This window comes from Leiobunum rupestre, chromosome 4 (genome assembly GCF_980474605.1).
Source record: "Leiobunum rupestre chromosome 4, qqLeiRupe1.1.hap1, whole genome shotgun sequence".
NCBI lineage: Eukaryota > Metazoa > Arthropoda > Arachnida > Opiliones > Sclerosomatidae > Leiobunum > Leiobunum rupestre.
In genome coordinates, this window is record NC_143387.1 from 11,799,602 (window position 1) to 11,805,553 (window position 5,952).

General features: G+C 32.9%; 1 long non-coding RNA gene across 2 annotated transcripts; it reads right to left on the minus strand.

Annotated features, from left to right (window-relative positions):
• Nucleotides 1–2,902: 2,902 nt before the first annotated feature.
• On the minus strand, nucleotides 2,903–4,372 carry LOC149946406 (uncharacterized). Of its 2 annotated transcripts, none has more exons than XR_016480440.1 (3): nucleotides 4,325–4,372; nucleotides 3,887–4,239; nucleotides 2,903–3,823 (listed from the first exon to the last, which is right to left on the minus strand). It is a non-coding gene; the product is annotated as an uncharacterized LOC149946406 (long non-coding RNA). The 2 variants fall into 2 exon arrangements; XR_016480441.1 differs by having other exon boundaries at nucleotides 2,905–3,823; nucleotides 3,887–4,083; nucleotides 4,195–4,361.
• Between the last annotated feature and the right edge of the window lie 1,580 nt (nucleotides 4,373–5,952).

The following is a 5,952-nucleotide window of genomic DNA, read 5'->3' on the forward strand; positions in this document are numbered from 1 at the left end:
TTGTATAATTTTACTTTTACTCAATCCGCGCAGTAGAGGCATTGAGCCACTTTGTATTTTGAACTACCTTCTTCGGACGATCTAAGCGACACTTTATGTTTCCACGCGTCACTTCGCAGTCTAGAAGTGCCTGCCATGGTTCCGTTTGCGAAAAGAAACCAAACCGTCCGTTTCGGAGTTGAGTTTACGAGTGAATTCTTCCAAACTACGTGACCGCCCGCGTAACAAATAATCGGATAAAACCAATAGATTAACCGATTCAATATTCATTTGAAAAAACAAAGTACACATTACGAAACGAATTAGATAAAGTTTTTTGTTTGAAACTGAAAGGATATGTCTACTTTATTTATTGGATAATTTATCCAACGAGTAATATTTTTTTTTTAAGATAGACCTCCTAATCAGATAAGCTTAGTCGATGTTCATTTAGATTTATCCATGGATAACGGAACTGTGAACATACTCCACACTTTATTTATATTATTTGAACGTTTTATAGATAAGAGGGGCCAAAGGTTAAACGTATAAAATTACACGTTTCGATATCGTTTTCGTTTTATCTGAATTGGTAGATAATAAGAATGTCTATTTTCTTCAAAATGGATAAACCCATGAATATTAAAATAGACCTTATCTAATGGGTAAAAATTACACGAATTCCGAGCACTAAACTGACTGCAGCAGAAAAGCGATCTGTTACAGAATTATCGTTATTTGTTAGTCTTATTTACGGGCGATATTGGAACGAAGCCCCGCTGGCAGAAAAAGCCCCTTTGAACGATGCAAACTTCCTAAAACAGGTCAAAAACTATCCAAACCAGATGATCAGCACCAGCGCTCTGAAAGCATTTCGCCGCCATCTTTGGTACTTATCCGAGCATTTGATTGGTCTTTCTTTATTCGATCCGAGAATCACTCCCGAGACCAAAAGAATAATGGTTCAAAACCTCCAGAAACCGCCAACAAAAAAGGCTTTGAAAAGACTAGAGGGTAAAACCTTTCAATTACAAGACCCGTTGCTGTTACATAATTTTTTCGCGCAACGAACAAAAGCTCTTTTTGACTTGCTTATCAGTGATGGTCAAGTAAAATCGGAAGCATTTTTAGTAAAAGATCCTTCACAATGGCATACTGATGAAATTTATGTTGAAATGCAAAAAGAAGCCCGCCAAATGAAAGTTGTGAATGACTGCGCAGAGCGAGGTATCGCTTTAATACAAAAATTTAATTCTAGCATCACAAAAAGTGAAAAACAAAAACAATATCTTATCCGCGTCGTCGATCTTCACAGAAAGAAATATCCAGTGGCCTCTAAATCTAACATCTTGAAAATGGATTCGGGAGATTAGGAAGGGAAGAACATTTATTAATAATGATAATTATTACAATAATTTGTTGTTATTTTATCTTAATTTCCAATATTTTATTAAAACTTAATGCCAACAAAAAATGTCCGATTTTTCTTCGTACCCAAAAAATCGTCGAATCATAGCGACCATTAAATATTGTTAGATTTTACTAAAATTTTGCAGAAGGGCGTTAAAGGTCTAATCGAATAAAAAGAATCTTGTGGAGAAAACAAAATAGCAAAAAAAATATTTTGATCCACCCTAATGCATGAAGACTAAAGGATTTTGGTAGTAAGGACAGTTGTAATATGATTGTTTAAGCCTCAATGAACGAAGCATATTTAGACATATCTGCAATAAGTTTGGATGGAATATTAACATAACATTATATTTCATACTTGGGCCACACACTATAGTTCAAAATCGATTTAATAAAAGAACTAAAATTTTATCACAGGGAATCAGTAGTTTTTAGACGTTTAAATAAGCACTTCACTTTTTCTACATATAATGGTTCTCGAAGCCAAATTCCCATATTCGTAAACGTGGCATTTCTCTTTCCAGTTTTAAAATTTAAGTTTTAATATTATTTAAAAGAGATGACCCATTTGCTTTTATTTAAGTTAAAGAGAAAGCCCTGGCAGACACAATTCGTGTCTAATTTAGAGTTTTAGTTTGTTCAAATAGTGTTTATTTCCAACAGTTGCTCGAATATAAGTTTATGTTAAACCGTGTTAAAGGCTTTGGATAAATCGACAAAAAGTGATCAGGACATAGTAGACATTCTCTGAAAATTGTAAGGTTGTTTTCTTTAGGTTTAAAACCATAATAATGGTAGAGTAACTTGTAGAATCCAATTGGTTCAAATATAGGGCTCCTGTTTTCTATATGAAGGAGCTTAAATTTTTGTTAGCAATCTTAGCCGAAGAAATTGTTAGTGAGAGAAGGACCGACAGCGGATAATAATTTTCTGGATTATCTTTTTCAACTTGATACTGGCATTTCGTATATTCTCAATAATATACTGATGAGGTAGTTATCTAATTAGTATAATTAAAGTACAATTAGCTTCCAACTAAGAGGTTTAAATAAATTAGATAATTATTATTATTATGCTAATTTCGAACGCCCTTTTAATTAGAGTTATAATTATATTCCTTACGTCTAATTTGGCCTATGCCCCCCACAACACATTAGATAAATTTACTCCTTTTGAATGTGGATTTAACCCCCTTTATAAAAGTCGAATTCCATTATCTTTACAATTTTTCTTAATTGCACTAATTTTCATTGTATTCGATATCGAAATAGTAATTATAATTCCTATCCCTATTACAGACTTCTTATCAGTAACAATAGTAACATCTGTTAATATCCTAATAACCTTTTTAATACTAGGGCTTCTACCTGAGTGAAACCAAGGGGCGCTTAATTGAACTTAAAAGGCTAGTATTTAAAAAAATAAAATTTAATTTGCAATTAAAAATTGTACAGTTACCTAGCCTTATACCAGAGAGTGTAAAGATTATGAGAGGCGTCTCTCTTTCAAAAAAGCGTACTAACTTTTTTTTTCCCAAAAATGTCCACTACTACCGTAAGAGCGATGGCGCCACCAGTGGCGCCGTTCTCACAGCGCGTGCGTTTCGATGTTAGGTTTAAAAGAGACGCAAAAACTTTCCAGATTTTTAATGCTAGTTTTACAAGGTTTTTAAATAATTTAGTAGGTCTGGGGTATATTCTTTTGTTTTAAATTGTAAAATATCGAAAACAAGAAATCCTTGTTTATCTTTTTTTAAGTTTCCAAAGGAAAAAGCCTGGTAAATTCGCATTTTCATTAGATAGGCTTATTGGCATATTAACTTAATATAAATTTTAGTTCTATTTTGTGGCTGAAAATTGTAAATAATGATGGACTTACAAATAAAACTACGGAATATTTACACGTTAACCATAGAATTTGCGCGAATCATTTCATTGATGCCAGTTTCATGAATATTAGAACTAAAAATAGGCTCACACCATCCGCTGTGCCAACAATTTTCAGTCTTAATGACTCTACACCATTGGAAATTTCAGAAAATGGTAATTTCAATTCAAGCCTTGCTACTCCTCTGGGAAGATCTAAATGATAATTTTGGTTTTAAGTTTTTATTAACGGACAGGATTAGCCAAGATTTTGTAGATAATTTTCTTGGATCTATAAGACAGAAAGGAGGCAACCGTGATCATCCCAATAGACAACAATTTCGAGCTGCATACAGGGCTGCCTCTGTAATAATCTCTTGAAACCACCGGATTCTAATTGCATTGATGATTTGGATGAGTTCATTTTAAACATTGACACTTTTAAAACTGCAGCTCCAGGACTGGATGAAGATTTCTCCAATTTTGAAAATCTCGTAGTCTCGCAAAGCCAGGGGCAATGTTCCGATGAAGACTTAGAATTTTGTAAATCTATTGAAAGTCCAAACCTGCTAAAACAAAATGTTCTTAGTTACATTTCAGAATATCTAATTCACCGCTGCTACTCAAACCTTCAATGCTCTTCTTGCATAAGTCAACTCAAAAAATACAATCCAATTGTTGACCCAACAAATCTGCTCTTTTACTTTTAAGCTTTCAAACCAGCAAAGAATTCTTCTATCAGCTGTTCAGCAGCCTCATCGTACCAACTGATAGTTTCTTCAAATTTGTAACGGAGACAAATGAAGTATTTGACACCAGTTTTAAGCTTTTATCGCACATGACAAATATTAAAGGACGTTTGGAGAGATTCATCATTCAAAGAATTGACAAGAAATATTTTAAAGCTAATGAAGATTCTCCATGTGCAACTGCTTACCAAAACATGATATCTTTTTTCATAGAATTCTGCATACATAGTTCCCTTAAAAAACAAGATCTCAACCATGAATACATGAAAACCCAGAAAAGATAAGTTAGGAAACTGTTAAAAATACAATATTAATCACATTTTACCAACTTCAATGTTTCCTCGTATTTTTTAACTTATACCGCTCTGTTCTCGTTAAGCCTCGGCAATTTCATAAAATTTCCAATGAATTTCCTTGGTTAATCAAACAAATTAATTCTTTTAGTATCAAAATATTATAAATAGTCCGCTTTCTTGTACTTACGTTTCTTTATTTTTCATGGAATTGAATTTTATTAATTTTAAATTAGCCTAATTCAACTATGTTTAACAGCCATGACTGATGAAAAATACTTTCCGGATGTTTACAAAATTTAAAAATTTTCCAGTAGCGACATCGTGTGTCGGATAGTATCGTAACCTCTCCTATGGGTGCGTGCTCTCAAAATCTTGTACGAAATTTTAACGTTACGGGAATAGGAAGAGACGCCTCTCATAATCTTTACACTCTCTGCTTATACCCTATTAATCGTAGTATTTAATTACATTCAGTTTCAGCCTGAAAAAACGGCAAACCTTATTAATTTAGTAGAAACCAAATAATGTTTCTTATTGTTAATAATAAAATTGAGGATATTCCTATTAAAAAGACTAAATTAAATTAAAGCCGCTAACTTTAAAAATGTTAATTAATAACATAGTCTTTATTTTGATGGTGTAAAAATCACATGGGGATTTCAGGCTCAAACTACCTCTTTTTCAAAATGGAACAAAATTCTATGATCTAATTAAACTATATAAGTAACAAAAAAGACAATAAATTATAATTAATAAAATTAAACCTGTTTTAATTTAATTAATTTAATAAGGGGCTAACCTTTTTTATTAAAAAATTCTTACAAAATAAATTCAACGCTATAAGTCCTAAAATCAAACATTTTTGTCCCAAAAGATAAATTGGACCTTCCCCCCTAAAATTACACCTATTAGTCTTATCGTCCCAATGGAAAAGTTTATAAAAATATCCTCCTTATATCTTATTAAACAACCGCCCTGGTGAGCTCTCAAACATAAATAGTAGACCAACCACAAGCTATAGACTAAAGTCATAAAAACACCAATGAAAAATACAAAAACAATTAAAAACATTTTGAGCCTATTAAATATAATTAAATAATTACATCTTTAGAGTAAAACCCACACGATAAAGGGATACCACATATCTTAAAAAAACTTTTTAACAACCCTAAGCCTACAAGGGGAGAACTCTTTATGAACCCCCCAATATTCGATTATCCTGATAGCCAAATATTCTATGAATTTCAAAACCAGCACCCAAAAATAATAGCGCCTTAAAAATAGCACGCGTTAATAGATGAAAATAAGCCACTTCCCAGATACCGAGAGAAAGAGTCAACACCATCAACCCTAACTGACTTAAAGTAGACAAAGCAATTACTTTCCTAGAATCTATTTCTACACAAGTTCCTACACCCCTCAAAATTAAAGTTATTAAGGACACTTCTATCACAAACCCTTTAAGTTCTAAACTAAGTAAACCTTCTGACCGAATTAAGAGAAATACCCCTGCTGTTACTAAAGTAAAAGAATGGACTAAAGCAGAAACATGAGTAGGGGCCATAAGAGAAAGGCAGGCTCCCCGCCAGCAATAGGCACAAGTAGGCACGTGCCCACGTTGAAAAAGTGTAGGCCTACTTTGGGGGCCTC